Raw genomic sequence first — 18,887 nt, forward strand, 5'->3', positions numbered from 1 at the left:
CATCAGAGTGAACAGGCAACCTACAGAATGGGAGAAAATTTTTGCAACCTACTCATCTGACAAAGGGCTAATATCCAGAATCTACAATGAACTCAAACAAATTTACAAGAAAAAAACAAACAACCCCATCAAAAAGTGGGCAGAGGACATGAACAGACACTTCTCAAAAGAAGACATTTATGCAGCCAAAAAACACATGAAGAAATGCTCATCATCACTGGCCATCAGAGAAATGCAAATCAAAACCACAGTGAGATACCATCTCACACCAGTTAGAATGGCCATCATTAAAAAATCAGGAAACAACAGGTGCTGGAGAGGATTTACATTTGGTGGGATGTAATATTCAACCTTGTGAAATCATGTGGGTTCCTCAGGGATCTCGAATAGAATACCTTTGACCAGTTTATTGCAGCACTATTCACAATAGCAAAGAGTTGGAACCAACCCAAATGTCCAACAACGATAGACTGGATTAAGAAAATGTGGCACATATACACCATGGAATACTATGCAGCCATAAAAAATGATGAGTTCGTGTCCTTTGTAGGGACATGGATGAAACTGGAAAACATCATTCTCAGTAAACTATCGCAAGGACAAAAAACCAAACACCGCATGTTCTCACTCATAGGTGGGAATTGAACAATGAGAACTCATGGACACAGGAAGGGGAACATCACACTCCAGGGACTGTTGTGGGGTGGGGGGAGGGGGGAGGGACAGCATTAGGAGATACACCTAATGCTAAATGACGAGTTAATGGGTGCAGGAAATCAACATGGCACATGGATACATATGTAACAAACCTGCACATTGTGCACATGTACCCTAAAACCCTAAAGTATAATAAAAAAAAAAAAAAAAAAAAAACCCACATGTACAATATATGACAAATTTTTAACTATATTAACCACATTAATATTCTAGTAATCACTTGCTTTAGTAGCAATCATATATTATCATTACATATATTTGTATTAATCTTGGTAACAACAATATTAAATTTTTTAATATCAAAGAAATTCTCCTTTCAGAAAACCAAGATTTTTATCTAACAGGAGAATTAGTAGGTATGGAAATGTGACAAATTTGTATTATACTGGTTTATGTGAATGGGTTAAGTAGAAGTGAAGCTGGATATTTAGATGTACTTATTATGGCGATCATTGTTACTAATGGCAATTGAAAAGATTTCTTTGCATTTCCCCAGGTAAGACAAGGTAAGCAGTTTATATGTATTACAATTTTTAAAGACAGTGCTTGAATTCGTATCTACTACGTTGTTTTTCAGAGTGTCATGATCACGAGGGAAATTCACTACATGCCTGCTTGCAAATGATTTAGTTGAAATGTACAATTTCTTCTTTAAAGTATTTAATACTTCCCAGAGACAAATCAATTTTAATTTAGTGATGAGCTGAAAGGGCTAGAAAATAAACTACAAATAAGCTGAAATCATCAGAATTAAGAAAAAATGAAACAACCTTGTGCTCAGAGTAACTCTAAAAAGTTGTCTAAAAACAGCATTTTTTTTTAGTGTGTCCCTTATTATGGTGGCATTTTTCATCTTTTATTCAGCATTTCTGTTCATAAATCAAGCCTTTGGTTCTATGTTTAAACTGCATCTGAAATATATACAACAATTTGTATGTATTCCATCACGATTGCAGAATCTACAGCACATTTTTCATGTTTTGTTCCACGATCATCATTACATATGAATAAAAGACAAATGCAGCCAAATATTTTTGATATTTCTCTCAATGAATGCCTAATGTAAATCTGACAAAATACAGCACATTTTTTAAATGACATTTTTTTAGTGATGACACTCAAAGAAGCGCATTCAAACTCTGAGAAAAGTGATTATTTTGTAATGTGCACCTTTTTTTTTTCTGCTTTATGTTTCACATCCAAATTTGCTTTACATTAGAATAGTTTGGTATTTTCAAGAAGTAAGCAAAGTAGATCTCAAGTTAAGTTCTCGAATATTTTCAGAAATCCAATTCAAATGTTTTCATTTGAACAATAATGCTATGAATACCAGGCTATGAGAAGTTTATGTGGCCACACTAGACAGCCAGATCAATACACAGATTTGGAAGTAGTGGTGTTTCTTGAACTGTGTTCTGCTGATTGCATATGTCAGAATCACCATTACAATGCATATTCCTCGGTTTCCTCTGAGACTTTTTGAGCTAAATTTTTTTTAGGTATGGTACCCAGAAATCTACAAACAACATTTTCCCAGCTCACTCGTGCAAAAACCACTTCTTAACACTGGGTTGGCTTAATATTGTGTTTGGCAATTTTCATGGTTATGGAGGGAGCAGGCAATGATGGATAACTGAAAACAGGTTGAAAACTGTTGAAAAATGATGTCTTTGAAACCTAGACCACTGTATATTTGGCCACCTACATTTAGGTCAAAGAAATATAGTGTCCTGCTCTACAGTAAGCAGAATTCTAAGATGACTGCCTAAGAGGCCCACTAGCAGTTATCTACATCCTGCATTATCTCTAAGACTGTGAGTATAATGGACCTTACCCCCGTGATTAGGTTATACATATGGGACAGCTGACCTTAAAAAAAATTATCCCGGGTGAGCCTGCATAACCACATGAACCCTTAAAGGGGACTGTGGTCTCCCTAAGGTCAGAGATCAAAACATCAGAGAGATTTGACAAGATTCTCAACTGCTGGATTTGAAGATGAAAGGGACCATGTGGTGAGGTACACAGGCAGCCTTAATGAGTGAAGAGCAGCCCTCAGCTGACAGGAAGCAAAGAAACAGGGACAGCAGTCATATGTCCATAAGGAACTAAATTCAGCCATACAGCTCAATGAAATGTGGAAGCAAATGTTTTCCCAGAGACTCCAACTGAGAATGCAGGTGGCCAATAACTTGATTTCAGCCTCAGAAGACTATAAGCAGAGAACACAGTCTCATTCTGTGCCTGGACTTCTGACCTGAAATCTGTAAGGTAATAAATGTGGCTATTTTTTTAACCTGTTAAGTTTATGGTGATTTGTTATGCAGAAACAGCAAACTAATATGTACCCAGATTACGCAAAAGCAACTCTGCCTATGGTAATTAGAGTTATACCAACACAGCTGCTCTTATGTATACTTTGATCTCCCTGAGTGGTGTATATAAATGACATTGGAAACTCTTGGTGTTATGAACCAGAAGATTTTACATATCAGAGTTAAATTCATAGAGTCACCAAGATCTGTTGTGACCAGGTTAAACAATTCATTAAGAAATCGTTAGTAGGAAGAGCAGAGCCCCAAATAGTCCAAAATTTCTCGGTCTGAAGTGTTTTTAAAGAACTTTATCCAAGATTATATGTTACAATCAACATTATAAGGTAGATTAATATTTTAATTGCTATTACCAAAGAGGTATAAGAATTTAATTGGAGCTGATGGTCCAAGATTGTGCACTAAAGTGGCCAGCTTATGGTAATAAGACCTCATTCTCAGAACAATTCTTTTCCCCAACAAAGAGAATCTCTTGATTCCATCTATTTAGCCAAAATAAATCAAGTTTTTATTTTTATGCGTCCATGAGCAACACTCACTTTCCATTACTTCTTGTGGTCACACAAGCATTTCATTGAATACTTCTATAAATAGTTTCCACATGCCCATGCTTCCCTTAATGACTTTGCAATTCTAATAAAGTGATTAGAACTCCTCATCCCTGCTGTGGCCTCTGCTAAGCGATGTGAAAATACCCCTCCTGCTGGGGTTATCCCGCCAGCAAAATCCAAATGACCCACCAAAAAGTACATCTGTTGTAATTTGACTTTCTTTGCCCTTGTTACTTTTTCCTGCCATTCTATAAGCTCTTTAATTTTTCCCTTGGGGCTCTAAATTTCTTTTTAATTTTTTATTCGTGGAGAAGCTCTTGTACAGATAAAATCAGGTTGACTGGTCTAGTTTTCCTCTAACTATTGGAGCTGTAATGTGTCACTCTCTGAAACTTCACAGCTTCCTAATTAATATTCTGCTCAAACACGACAGGGTTATATGATTTCGTCTCAGACATTAAGTGTTCGATTATGGGTCCCAAATATGCTAATTAACAAATGTACAACTGTAATCTCACTGGGAGAAAATGTTGCAAAGAGTCTCTGAAACACAGTCAATAAGATTTTGGCAAGTAGTTTTGTCAAACCCAGGAGGTAATTTATAGTGGAAGAACATTTAAAGACAAATTGCTAAATGTTTTGTAAGTCTTCAAGAAATGTTAAAAACCAAGCTGGGTTTGGAGGCAGGCTCTTTTTGAACTCTGACTTATGGGCTCCACATGGGTAAGAAAGGAAATTTGGCGCCTTGCTGATTTTGCCTTTAGCCTTGGCCACTGGTAGAAGCACCTGATCCTACTTTGGGAAGTCAGTCGTTTCCCAGTCGGCATATGGAACATAATACTGAAACTATCTCCTGACTGCAGGATATACTGGTGACCCACTCCTAGCTAACAGAGGCCACATAGCACTGACCATGTGGGGACACATCACCATTTAGGGCCAGCAATAATCCAAGGATTTTCATAAAACTGTTGGGAAAGAAAAACTCTCTTTTTCCTCTGGGATTTCCCCAAGGATTGAAAAACACTTTAAGATGCTATTGACCCAATTTGCTCTAGGGAGTCCTTGCTCGAGAATTGTAATAACCTAAGGGAAAGCAGTACTGAGAAGAAAGAGAGTGAGTGAGTGACCATTTCTTTATTCCATCCTTTCAGGCCCTACACTTAATCATTCCTGAAGCTATATCACTCCCAGCCTTTTCAATTACTTGAGCCAATCAATTTCCTTTAATAGTTAAGTTCCTTTGGACTGGATTTTCAAACTTGCAACTGAAAGCATCCCACTTTATAAAAAGTCTCTCTCACAAAAATTAATTCAAGACACTACTCTTTGAATTTAGTAAAAGTAACATTATAAAGCTAATTTACTAACTTAATAATTTTTGAATGGAATACAATCAAACTCCCAAAATATTCCTTTGGTGGTCATATTAAAGTTAAACCATTTACACAATTTAATTTTTTTTTAGTATTTAAAGATATTTAATGATACAGTCTCATTCATTCTTACAATGTCATTTTGAGCTAGCCAGGGGACAGGTATGCTTATCTAATAATATAATAGATTTATCTTGAACTTCATGAAACATTTCAGCGAAGGTTAAATAACAAAGCCCCAGGTCAGCTGTGTAAGCACCTAGAGAAAACAGTAATTATTTCCCTAATGGTGTAGGTAGTATATCACTGCGGACATCAGAATAAAGATTACAGCATAAATTTGTCACCTTTGAGCAACCATGTGGCCAATGAGAACTTTTGATAAATATAAAATGTACATGATACATGTTATATATCCTATGTAGATATTTAATCAACACAGTTTAATAAAAGTCCTTCTACTTGTATTTCATTATATGTATATTACACAAAGGCATATAATGTATTGATACAGTTATTAAATGGTTTCTGTGTATATATAATTATAAAATGAATATATAAAGTATATATGAAAATATTAATATAAAGCTAAAATATGCTAACAGTAAATTTAAGTATTCCCATTATATTTTTTTCTCATTATATAAAAAGTTTTTTTTTTCCTCTCTCAGTTAAATAGTGGCTTTTCAGACTCCTTAGTAAAGTAGGACTGGGGTAGATTTTCCCATATTGTTAAATATTTTTCTCATTAAGAACAAACTTATATCTTAATATTTTAATAAAATTGTTTTCTAAAATGTATTATACACCCTTACCAATTTAACTTGCTCTTGATGACTCATTGGCCTTCTAATAAGCATCCAAGTTATAAAATTTTAAATGCTTCTTCTACTGAAGTATGTAGAGCTGTTTAAACACGAAATGCTATACTTTCTGAGTTTATGTGTCCCCTTTTGATAGTTTCCTATTTTTTATTCCTTGGAGTTTGTGCAACTTTAATAAACTCTTTTTTACTTGAGTGACTTTGGGTTTCTATTCCTCACTAAACACTGTAGGGGTGTTTACAGGATATATTTTAATATGTAGCCTTAAAAAACAACTACACGACCCAGAAATTTCATTCCTAGATATAATCCCAACTGAAATATGTATAAATATGCCTACTGTAAGATATGTCCAAAAATATTCAGCAAAGAACCATTCATGAAAGCTCAAAACAGGAGATAATCTCAATGCCTATAGTAGAATTGGCAAATAAATTGTGGCATACTCATACAATGGAATAGTACACAGTCATGAGAATGAATTAACTGCACAAAATAATAAGGATAAAACGACCCAACAAAATGTTGAGTCAACAAAATTGGACACAAAAGAGTTTGATGGGTTGAGGTTTGTAGTGACTGGAACAAGAAGAGAAACTCTGAGGTACTGGATGCCAGTAATATGGTGTTTCTCAATCTTGGTCTTGGCTACAAAAGTGTGTATGTGTTTTGAAAAGTCATTGAACTGTGCTATAACGTATGTGCTTTTCTGCATATATTTTATACTTCAGTAAAAGTTTGTTAAAAATAAGATAAAAATTAATATACTGTATGCCTTTATTGTACACCACTTTCAAAGCACATGTATTATCTTTCAAAAAGCACGTTATCTCATTTTATTCATCCATTTATTTATTTGTTTCTTTTTTTCTTTTTGGTCATGATCTAGCCATCAGGCAAGGGACTAGGAACAGAGCACATATTAAGTTAGACATAATCCTACTTGCATTGAGCTTATAGCCACTTCTATTTCATGCCCATAGCATTTCTGCAAGGTAAGTAGAGAACGTATGAAGTCTTTTTGTGTCATATTTGTTTGTTTAAATGGAAGACAACTAAACATGTTTATATACATCAGAGAAAAATCCATTTGAGAGGCAGCAGATGTACTATGTGAGAGTGAAGGAAAGATTTAAAAGTGAAACCTCTGAGGAGGACAGAGAAAAGAACCCAAAGTGCAGGATAAAGGAAGAAGCACTCTAAACTGGAAATTATCAGCGGTCATATGCTGCTTATTAGCAGGTCATGGACTGAAGTCCAACAACTTGACATCCCACGTACATCGAATTAAATTTTTCTGCATTGTTGCCATTTCTAGAATGCCAACAAATCATTCACACACCCTTTAAATAACAAGTTTTGGTGCCAGATGCATAGTTCACTATTATCAGTTGGTGATTCATTATATGACTCTCAAGTGAAGAGGCATTCAGGCCAACTTGCATGTTCTAAAACTATGATAGATGTTTTTGCTTTTTCTGACAGCTTGGAGAACTACAGTGGAAGAGATGGACAAATTAGTAGTGTAGAAGATCAGAAAAGAGAATAATGGCACTAGTTTAAAATATGGAAGGAAATGGCTGGGTACAGTGGCTCACGCCTGTAATCCCAGCACTGTGGGAGGCCAAGGCAGGTGGATTACCTGAGGTCAGGAGTTCGAGACCAGCCTGGCCAATATGGCGAAACCTCATCTCTACTCAAAGTACAAAAATTATCCAGGTGTGGTGGCGCACGCCTATAATCCCAGCTACTCAGGTGGCTAAGGCAGGATAATAGCTTGAACCCCAGAGGCGAAGGTGGCAGTGAACTGAGGTCATGCTACTGCACTCCAACCTTAGCAACAGAGTGAGACTCTGTCTCAAAAAAAAAAAAACAAAAAAAACAAAAAAAACAGAGGGAGGAAATTTCTCTTCAGAACCCATTGATTTGGATAGTGAATTTCTGAATATGTTGGAATTTGTGATCAAAATCCTTCCTAAGATGGAGAGACCTCTTGGGCCTTGGGATGAGTTTCTTTTATTTGCTAGTCCAGTCGTGAAGAAGCACAAGCCAAAATAGAATTAAACATCTAAAATATTTCTAAGGAGGAGTGCCTATGAGGAAGCTAAGGGAGATTGGAAGAACCAAGAAACTTTAACGCAAGTCTGACTCTTGTAAAAGAGATAAGAAAAAAGTGAAAGTAGTGTGGACGAGTCTTGGACTAGTGCACACTTCTAAAAAAGTTTAGTAGTGTTGATGGGGAGTCCTCAAACTAAAGTTGTTCATCATATTAGTCCAACATCCCCCAGTAATGAGCCTGCCTTAGCGTTCCTGATGCACTCAGTCATCTTCTGGGAACAGCTCCAGGAAATTTTGCATTGTCAGGAATGCAGTGTGGAATTCCAGAGTGTAGCAGCTGGGGTAATATTTGAATTATCTTCTCCCCAGTTGGAGATCAGACAGAGGCATAATCATGGCCACCACACCTCACATACCATGAAATTGCCATTTTACAGTTAAATGGAGCATTACTCATCTTGATGATAATACAGACTGGGTATTTTTTAATACTGTATATCTTCATCTGGACTCTGCAGATACGATGCAAGATAGATAGACAGATAGATAGATATCAATTTTTACTTTATAGATGTACGAGTATCTATCTCAGCAGAAGAGGTGGTTACTGTTAAAAGTTGTTTCTCCCATTATTCATTCAGAAATATTTATTGATCATCTATTTTATGCCTGGTACTTCTATAGGCTCTAGGAATAGAGCAGATAAATAGCCATCTATCATAGAGTTTAAGTGCTATGTAGTGATAGGACGATAAAGAAAAATAAATCTGGATACAAAAAGCAAGAATGATAGGGGCAGAAAGATATTATTTTAGAGAGAGTGGTCACAACAGTTGTCTCTGATAGGTGATGTTGGGTAGTGATATGAGCAAGCAATACACTTCCAGGCAGAAAGAACAGTAAAGGCAAAGGTTATGAGGAGGGGTAGTGTTTGTCTTGCTTCAGGAATAGCAAGAAAGCCAGTTGAGAGGGAAAGAGGAAGAGCAAGAAGGCTACTTTAGAGTAAGCAAGATGGAGAGTAGAAGGAAATGAGGTCAGTAAGTTAGAGGACCTGATCATAGGACTTGGTTGCCGTGGAAGAAGCTGTATATTTCTTCTTTTTTTGTTGTTTGTTTTTCTAAGAGTCTCGCTTTGTTGCCCAAGGTGGAGTGCAGTGACAGGATCTCAGCTCACTGCAACCTTTGCTTCCTGAGTTCCAGTGATTTTCATGCCTCAGCCTCTTGAGTAGGTGAAACTACAGGCACATGCCACCACACCTGGCTAATTTTTGAATTTTTAGTAGAGATAGTTTTTTGCCATATTGGCCAGGCTGGTCTTGAACTACTGGGTTCAAGTGATCCACCCACCTCAGCCTCCCAAAGTATTGTGATTACAGGCGTGAGCCACTACACCCAGTCAATGCCGTAGATTTCATTCTGAATAACATGGGAAGTCCCTGCAGAGCTTGGGGATAGGGAAGTGATAGGAGCCGACACATGTTACTAAAGAAATAATGCTGGTATCTGTGTGAAAAGCCACTGCTTTTTGAAATTTTGAAATCATGTTTTTTCAACTTTTCAGTATCCATCTCCCTATGTCAATTATTGTCTCAATCCTATATGTGCTGCCTTTCTCATGGGCTTCTTCTCAACAGGTCACACATTCAAATGGGGTAACTGAAGAATATTTAATGAAGGAATTGTATGTAAGAACATGAGCAGAGTAAAGGAAAACCAACAAAAGAAAGGAATACTCCCTGGTCCCCACCCATAGGCATGAAAGAATAAATGAATGGGACTATGCAAACTAACAAGCTTCTGCATAGCAAAGGAAGCAATTAACAGAGTGAAAAGACAACCTACAGAACAGGAGAAAATATTTGCAAGCTAGTCATCTGACAGGGGATTAATATCCAAACATCTCTACAGCAAAAAACAAACAAAAAACATAAAACACCCAAACAATCCAATTTAAAAATGGCCAAATGACCTGAACTGATATTTCTCAAAAGAAGACATACATCATGCCAACAAATGCATTTAAAAATGCTCAATATCACTAATCATCAGGGAACTGCAAATCAACACAACAGTGTGGTATCATCTCACCCCATTTAGGATGGCAATTATCAAAAATAAAATAAAATAGCCATAGGGGCTTGTGCCTTAGTCCCAGCTACTCAGGAGGCTGAAGCTGGAGGATTGCTGGAGCTCAGGGGCTCAAGGCTGCAGTGAGCCATGATCATGCTACTGCAGTCCAGCCTGGGTGACCGAGCAAGATTCTGTCTCTAAAAATACAAATAAAAAAGACAGAAAATAACGAAGGCTGATGAGGTAGATGTGGAGAAAATGAAACTGTTGTACACTATTGATGGAATGTAAGTTGTTACAGCCACTATGGAGAACAGTGTGAAGGTTCCTCAAAAACTACAAATAGAACTACCATATGATCCAGCAATGCAACTACTGGACATTTATTCAAAAGAAAGAAAATCAGTATATTAAATAGAAATCTGCACCCCTATGTTTATTGCAGCACTACTCACAGTAGCCAAGATATGAAATCAACATAGATGTCCAACAACAGATGAATTAAGAAAGACTATTTGGTATATACAAACAATAGAATACTATTCAGCCATAAATAAAAAAAAATCTTGTCATTTGCAGCAACATGGATGGAACTGGAGATCACTACCTTAAGGGAAATAAGCCAGGAACCAAAAATTAAATACTTCATATTCTCACTCACATGTGGAAGAAAAAAAAAAACAAACTAAAAAACAAGACCTATTGGTCTCATAGAAATGAAAAGTAGAGCAAAGAACACTAGAGGGATACAGAGAGATTTATTAAAAGATACAAAATTATGGCTAGATAAGAGGAATAACGTCTACTGTTCTACGCAACTGTAGGATGAATGTAGTTAACAATAATATAGTTTTGAATATTTAGAAGGAGGATATTGAATGTTCCTAACACAAAGAAGTGATAAATACTTAAAATGATGGATACGCTATTTACCCTAATCTGATTACTATACATTGCATGTATTGAAACATCACTATGTATCCTCAAAATATGTACAATTATTAGGCATCAATTAAAGTATAAAAATAAAAAAAAAATCTCTCTACTCAATTCCCTGAATCTCTCAAATCAATCCTTCTTACCATCCCTATAAATATTGCTTTGATTTATGTCATTTTCTAATAGCAGCCTTTATATATTAAGTACTACATTAATCTCTTTTAAGTAAATATGTTATCTCACTTAATCCTCATAAAAGGTATGTGACAGTGTCTTCGTTTAGATTCTAAAATAGAGAATGTGAAAGGTCTTAGGTCAAAAGAAGTGAGGGAATGGGGCAGAAAAGCCAATGCCAATATCCTGGTTGATCCTACAGGCAACAGGCGCTGGTATATTGGAGAAATCAACAGAATGCATCCAAGAAGTGCCCCTCTGAAATATAAGAGTTTGAGACGTTTATTTATAGCTGCTGTCCCCATTGTTAGACAGTTGGCCCTGGACCATATTTTCATTTGTTGAGAGGCACCCACGGCCCAGGGACAGAAGGAGAAAAGATACACAGCACACACTTGAATTGGAACAATGCCTGAGAAAGGTGAGTCTAAGCTCACTTGGAATTATTCACCACAGTTGCAACTAAATCCAATGTAAGCCAAGGAGAGGTGACACAGAGCACCAAAGACATCTGCTACTGCTAAAAAAAAAAGTAAAGCTCTGAGAGGTAACACAGATCGCAAAGTAACCAAGCTAGAATTTGAATCTAGGTCTGTCTGACTCCAAAGCCTATACTTTTAATTACTATGTGCAAGAAATTTCTGCCAAGTATAAAATTAGAGGACACAGTTCCCAAGACTGCCCTGAATTTTGACACCAACTGTAAGTTGAGGAGGGGACTGGGATGGGTAGCATTCACAAAACCATATTCGGTTTCAGTACTTCTCTGAAAGGACTCGTAAAACTCTCCGAAACCTGTTATACTCATGGTTATGATTCATTACAGGGAAAGGATAGAGATTAAAATCAGCTAAAGGGAGAGAGGCATAGGGCAGAGTCTAGGTAAGTTCCAAATGTGACCTGTCATTGTCCTCTTCCCATAGAGTCAGCATGCATTGCTCTCCTGTCATCAGTGTGTGACAAATGTATGAAGCACTGCCAACCAGGGAAACTCACTCAAGTCTTAGCATGCGGAGTTCTTACTAGAGCACCATGACTAAGGCATTTTTGATTGATTGACTGATTGATTGCCCATTTGGTTAATCTTAGCCTGCAGGTTGACTGATATCACATTACCCAAAACCCCTACCCAAAATCATAGGGTTGGTCTTTCTTACAAAGCCAATCGCTACCCTAAGACTACTGAGTGTGTCTGGCCCCACACTAAGATCTGGTGGGCTAGTCCCCACCCTGAACAATGGGTGTTAGAGAGTTGGCCCTGGGCCATTTTTGCATGATAATCCTGAACAAAGATAATCCTACCAGGTTTGACATGTATTACCTCCCAGAAGCTGAAGACAAGATCTCTCTGTAGGCAAGTCCAAATTCTTTGCTATACACTACTAAATATAACATGAAGCATGGCCATTATATAATATAGATCTGATTGTGTCTCTCCCCTCCTTGAATGTCTTCAATGCTTCCCATCACTTTTATGGTGAGATCCCTTCTTTTGGTATGGCATCCTTGGCAGCTCAGGATCTGTCCCATCTATATTTCCAATCTCATACTTTGCACTCCTTTTTGTATCCTATAGTCCTTTCAAGCAACTGGCACTTCCACAATTACCCTTCCCTGCTGTCATCAGGGAAATAAAAATATGTGACAATATATTCTCTACCAAAAAAATAAGTTATTCTTTTTTCCTTTTAGTAGGCAAATAGATTAAGACAAGGTCCTGAGACCTATGGGTGTATGTGTGGATGAGTTGTTCCTTGATGAAACTGTCATTTGAAGAGGAAAGTAAATGTGATAGAATAGGAGAGAAGGAGGGATATACTGCAATTAGCCAGGTGAGTAGCAGAAGTAAGATTAAGGCTTATCATCTCTTCCGCCATTTGGAGCAGAGGTGGAATGCTCAAAACTCCATCAAACCCCATGCATGGCCCTTTCTTGCCTCAGGACTTCTACACATGCAGTAAGTTCTTCCCAGAAAGTAAGTGTGCATGTACACACACACGTACACACACACACAGCCATGTTTCAAGACCCAATACAGAATGTCTTTCTTGACAATTATTGTTCCCCTCCCTCCTCTCCCCGTTTATTGCACAATACTCCCAAACAGTTATTGAGGTGCATTATTACTGTTTATTTGTATATTCTTCCCATGGTTATAAGCTCTATGAGAAAAGAAATCACACTTTTACTTTTGTATCCTTATCATCTACTACAGGGCCCAACAACATTGAGATAAAAAGCTATAGACTAGATGGGCAAATGAAGAAAGAAAGGGAGAGAGACAGGAAAGAACAAAAAAAAAACAGGAGGGAGAGATGGAGGGAGGGACGTTCAAGTTCACTTGGTTTTAGATATGCTGAGGAGGAGTTAATGCCAAGTTTAATAAAATACTACACCTAAAACCCCCAATTCTCATCCCCCAAGCAGCAACTCTGTTTCTGATGGCAGAGTTTAGTTAGCTCAAGGATAACACACAGCATAAGCTGAATGACATTAAACTGCTCATGGGTTCATGCCCAAACCAATTCCCTCCGCAGGGAGATAACATTTCTGTAGTCTTCTACAGTACTTTTAGAATCTCTCTAGGCTACGGTGGCAACAGATTTAGTAGACAAGTGGGAACTAGAAGCACATCACATGAACTGAACTGGAAAATGTCCTGGCCAATTAACAGCAAATGTCTCTGGCAATTAACAAACAGCCTGGGAACAAAGACTCTCTGTGTTGTTATGCTCAGTCTTGGAATATTTATTGTCTCTTCGTGTCTTGGTTTTATAGTTTCGACATTTGAAAGATGTATATTCCATTTTTTCAGTAGTTTGTAAGCTCCCTCGAGGACCCAAAGTCATTGAGTATGCTTTTTTATTCACACAACACCTAGCATAGTGTTTGACTCAAAGTAATAATGCTGTAAATATTTTAAAATAAATTTAAAAACTTTATTCCAAACCTGACGCTACAGATTAAGTCTCCAGCTACCAGGGGTCCACAGCATGGCATGGGTGTACAAATTAAATAGTGTAGTTTAGGCAATTCTATATACTGTTTAGTTGCATTTATCAAAATAAAAACTGTTGTTACGTTTGTATTAGGAAAGGGTGTTGGGAAATCATTTCATTCAATTCTCTCCTTTTCAGATGGGAAACCTGTTATATTGTCTTGTCTAACATGCTAGTTACATGACAAGACTGTAATCAGAAGCTAGCTCTATAGACTCTTAGTCTAGTGCTCCCTTTATTAATAGCAAGTCTTCTCTCATTACTTCTTTCTAGTAACAAAGACAACAGAGTGTTTTTATTACAATATTTATAAAACATAAAGCACTTTGGTACATTTTGGTAGCATCCTCACTAACACATCAAGCAGCCTAAATGTGTGTTAACTGAGATTCAAGAGCCATTTTTGACAGTTTGTCATCAATCAACCCTTCCATTCTATCTTCTTGAAAGAAGAGAGACCATCAGCCAAGGTCACTCTTTACTTCTGATTCCCTATCTGCACACTTGCCCACATCCATGGGCAGCAGAATTGTTTCCTCTTTGTTAGCCTTAGAGAATGAGGTGTTTCCCCCTTTTCAGGGCCAAGCCTTCGCCATGGCACATTTTTCAATTCTCATCAATAATCTGGAGATTTGCTCTATAGTCTACTATCTTTCTCTCCTGAATCTTAGACCTCTTTCTAGCTACTATCATCATAAGCAGATTCAAGTGTCTTCCATCTAAAGCCTCCCAACCCAATGTATTTGAATAAATGCTTCCAAATTCTATTCTCCCTTTCTTGTTGAAATATCTTGAAAGAATATGCTCAGTCTCAATTTGTTAGATTCAATCATTTCTTGTCTCATTGCAATCTGCCCTCTAAGCAAGGTTTCAAATTGCTTCCTAATTATGAAATGCAAGAGAAATTTCCACTCTAAAGTTTCTCTCTCACTTCCTTTTCAAAACAACTCCTATTCTTTCAGTTTCCATGACTCTGCACTCATTTGATCTTGTGAAATATTTCTGCTCCTATTTTCTGTTTTCTGTGCGGGTTCCTCTTCTGCTTACTCTATAAAATGTCAGTTTCCAAAGGAAGTATAATCGTGGTTTCCAGCACCAATATATACCGATGGCCAAAAAATCTGTTTTTGCAGCTCAAATAGCTCTGGTATTCAAATACATATGTTTATATTCCTTTGCATGGGTTCCATCTCCATAGCTGATAAGCACCATAAACTCAATATCAAAACTCAATTCAGCATCTTTGACCTGATTCTCCAACTACACATAGAAACACCAAAATACTGTATGTTGGATTGAAAGAATTGTATCAGCTAAAATTCGGGGTCATATTGTTACAAGGTGAATGTAAAAGTCATGTTATAAAATTGCAATAGGCACAAAAATAAAGATAGTGAAAAATATAGTTAACCATACCCTGACTGTGAAAGCCTCAAATAATCACAAGGCACTCACTTCCCGAATACTCCCTGCTCCATGTTCTTCCCCCCATTTGGTTCCTCCCTCAGTCTTTCTCTGATTAACATCTGGGTCTCAGAGGAAGATTGGAAGCAATCACAAATACCATTATTTCCAAATTTGTGCAAAAGAGCAATTTTACTGAGTTGTTTTTTTTTTTTTTTTTTTTTTTGGAGCTTGCAGTGAGCCGAGATCGCGCCACTGCAAGCTCCACCTCCCAGGTTCACGCCATTCTCCTGCCTCAGCCTCCTGAGTAGCTGGGACTACAGGCGCCCGCTACCACGCCCGGCTAATTTTTTGTATTTTTAGTAGAGACGGGGTTTCACCGTGTTAGCCCGGATGGTCTCAATCTCCTGACCTTGTGATCTGCCCGCCTCGGCCTCCCAAAGTGCTGGGATTACAGGCGTGAGCCACTGCGCCCGGCCTACTGAGTTTTCTATCTTACCTAGTAGAACTGTCATGAACCTGATCACTTAGACTGAAAATTTAGGACTGATTCTTAAACCCTCCTTCCATTACCCTCTATATCCAACTAATCACCAGATCTTGAAAATTGTGATTCTTAAAAATTCCTTGAACTTACACAGTGTCTCCATATTACTTAATCCAGACTTTAATTTCTTTCTGGGCTACCTGAACAGCTTTTCATCAGGTCACTCTACTTCCAGGCTTGTCCCATTCAAACTTTAGAAATGAGATTGCAGAGGAATTTTAAGGTGCTGCCCCACATCCCACAAAGTCCCTTGTGATTTCAAAATATGCCAGTATTGTTCATGTCTCTGCTATTTGTTACTGCAGCTTCCTCTGCTTAGAGCCCTCTGCTAACTCACGGTCTGCCTGGCAGTCACCCATTAATCTGTTTGGCTTCAGCTCTAATTTCATCTATGAAGATATCTCTGTCCTGTCCCTTCTGTTTTTTCCCCAACAAATTTAATTGACCATGCCCTGTTTTTTTTTTATTACACTTTATATGAATGCATGTGTCTTTTATTTATTTTTGTTTTTTATTTTTTTGTAGAGACAGGGTCTCACTATGTTGTCTAGGCTGGTCTCAAACTCCTAGTCTTAAGCAATCCTCTTGCCTTAGCCTCCCAAAATGCTGGGATTAACAGGCGTGAGCCACTGTGCCCAGAAGCATACTTTTTAAAGTACCTGTAACATTTTATTATACCTAGTCACTTATTTCTTTTTCCAAATAACAGTAAATTTATTGAGGAATGGGGCTAGATGTGATTCAGCAATGAGCCTAAATGGTGGATATAAGGTGTTTATAATTATTTTTTAAACTAAACTGCCTTTTATGCACTATTTGTGTCATAATTTTTTAAAAAACGGAAAAATAAAAGAGGTTACACAGAGCTAAAAGATCGTCTGAAGAGCAGCAGTCAAATTAAAAAACATTAGACAGGAGAAGGGAAGCTATGGTAGACAATCTTAGTAAGGTAGAGACTATGTTTGCTATCTGTCACTTTCCAAATTATGACTCCTTTTTCGAAGTCAATCTTTTGCCTTGTTTCCTATTCTTTTCTTCCCTCTAATAAGTGAGTGAAAACCCTCACTGGCTGGAATCACATACAAGCACTCATCACTCTAACTCAACATACAGATCAAAAACTAGTACAATCATGAAGTAAAACAGAGAATTTCTCCCAAAATATGTTTATAAAACTCCCTAAAATTACTTAAAATGAGTATTATTATTAGATACAAATGATCTTACCCATTCTTTTATTCTCCCTTTTTTTGAGGTGGAGTCTCTCTCTGTCGGCCAGGCTGGAGTTTGACATGGAGTCTGTCTCTGTCGGCCAGGCTGGAGTTTGAGACGGAGTCTCTCTGTCGGCCAGGCTGGAGTTTGAGAGAGAGTCTCTCTGTCGGCCAGGCTGGAGTTTGAGACGGAGACTCTCTCTGTCGGCCAGGCTGGAGTTTGAGACGGAGACTCTCTCTGTCCGCCAGGCTGGAGTTTGAGACGGAGACTCTCTCTGTCCGCCAGGCTGGAGTTTGACATGGAGTCTGTCTCTGTCGGCCAGGCTGGAGTTTGAGACGGAGTCTCTCTCTGTCGGCCAGGCTGGAGTTTGAGACGGAGACTCTCTCTGTCGGCCAGGCTGGAGTTTGAGATAGAGTCTCTCTGTCGGCCAGGCTGGAGTGGCCAGGTGATTTGGGAGTCTGTCTCTGTCGGCCAGGTGAGTTGAGAGAGATCTTTCGTCCGCCAGGTGATTTGAGCGAGATTCCAGGCTGGAGTTTGAGACGGAGTCTCTCTCTGTCGGCCAGGCTGGAGTTTGAGACGGAGACTCTCTCTGTCCGCCAGGCTGGAGTTTGAGACGGAGACTCTCTCTGTCCGCCAGGCTGGAGTTTGAGACGGAGACTCTCTCTGTCCGCCAGGCTGGAGTTTGAGACGGAGACTCTCTCTGTCCGCCAGGCTGGAGTTTGAGACGGAGTCTCTCTCTGTCCGCCAGGCTGGAGTTTGACATGGAGTCTGTCTCTGTCCGCCAGGCTGGAGTTTGAGACAGAGTCTGTCTCTGTCGGCCAGGCTGGAGTTTGACATGGAGTCTGTCTCTGTCCGCCAGGCTGGAGTTTGACATGGAGTCTGTCTCTGTCGGCCAGGCTGGAGTTTGAGACGGAGTCTGTCTCTGTCGGCCAGGCTGGAGTTTGAGACGGAGACTCTCTCTGTCCGCCAGGCTGGAGTTTGAGACGGAGACTCTCTCTGTCGGCCAGGCTGGAGTGCAGTGGCAAGATCTCAGCTCACTGCAACCTCTGCCTCCTGGGCTCAAGCAATTCTCCTGCCTTAGCCTCCAGAGCAGCTGGGACTAACAGGTGCTCACCATCACACCCAGTTAATTTTTGTATTTTTAGTAGAGACAGGTTTTCACCATGTTAGCCAGGCTGATCTCAAACTCCTGACCTCAAGTGATCCACCTGCCTTGGCCTCCCAAAGTGCTGAGGTTACAGGTGTGAGCCACCATGCCTGGCCCCTTTTATTCTCTTTCAATAACTTTCATTCCAGACCTCTCAGAGACATAACAGATTTCTGACATTACCTTTTCATCATAATTTAAATCACTGATTTTCATAAATGAGAACTATCCAGGCTTGTTATTTCTCTCATTCGCTACAAGTACTTATATGAAGAAGTAGAAAGTCTTTATAGGAGCAGGCATTCCAATGGAAATAATGTAACCAGTGGCAACTTGAGAACTTCTGTATAGAAAAGACATGGGAGGTAATACTTTGGCTGAAATCAGGATCTAAGAGACTTGTCTAGGAGATGTGTTCACCGTGTATTCTCACCATTTTATTGGAGTGTATTTTTGTTTTGTGAAAACTTGAGAGGGGTGTGGCTGATAGAGTGTGACAGGGATAAATCGTCTTAAGTCATCTATGTGTGCTAACAC

General features: G+C 38.5%; 1 long non-coding RNA gene across 1 annotated transcript in view; it reads right to left on the reverse strand.

Moving 5' to 3' along the window:
- LOC131380972 (uncharacterized) overlaps nucleotides 1–17,333 on the reverse strand; it is a 72,637-nt gene extending 55,304 nt beyond the window's left edge. Inside the window, exon 1 of the long non-coding RNA XR_009209333.1 lies at nucleotides 17,219–17,333. This is a non-coding gene — a long non-coding RNA (uncharacterized LOC131380972). The remainder of the gene's footprint in view (nucleotides 1–17,218) is intronic.
- Nucleotides 17,334–18,887: the final 1,554 nt, after the last annotated feature.

Source organism: Hylobates moloch, unplaced genomic scaffold (assembly GCF_009828535.3).
Source record: "Hylobates moloch isolate HMO894 unplaced genomic scaffold, HMol_V3 SCAFFOLD_13, whole genome shotgun sequence".
NCBI classification, from domain to species: domain Eukaryota; kingdom Metazoa; phylum Chordata; class Mammalia; order Primates; family Hylobatidae; genus Hylobates; species Hylobates moloch.